This window comes from Austrofundulus limnaeus, unplaced genomic scaffold, assembly GCF_001266775.1.
Source record: "Austrofundulus limnaeus strain Quisiro unplaced genomic scaffold, Austrofundulus_limnaeus-1.0 Scaffold2276, whole genome shotgun sequence".
Taxonomy (NCBI): domain Eukaryota; kingdom Metazoa; phylum Chordata; class Actinopteri; order Cyprinodontiformes; family Rivulidae; genus Austrofundulus; species Austrofundulus limnaeus.
The window spans coordinates 5,523-5,927 of record NW_013954678.1 but is presented as its reverse complement, the minus strand read 5'-3'; positions in this window follow the sequence as shown (position 1 = coordinate 5,927).

Here is a 405-nt window from a genome sequence, read left to right as displayed (position 1 = left end):
CTGACAGGATTTACCTGTCCGTCTATAGACTGACAGGATTTACCTGTCCGTCTATAGACTGACAGGATTTACCTGTCCGTCTATAGACTGACAGGATTTATCTGTCTGTCTATAGACTGACAGACTGACAGGATTTTCCTGTCTGTCTGTAAACTGACAGGATTTACCTGTCTGTCTATAGACTGACAGGATTTATCTGTCTGTCTATAGACTGACAGGATTTACCTGTCTGTCTATAGACTGACAGGATTTATCTGTCTGTCTGTAGACTGACAGGATTTACCTGTCTGTCTATAGACTGACAGGATTTACCTGTCTGTCTATAGACTGACAGGATTTACCTGTCTGTCTATAGACTGACAGGATTTACCTGTCTGTCTATAGACTGACAGGATTTACCTGTCT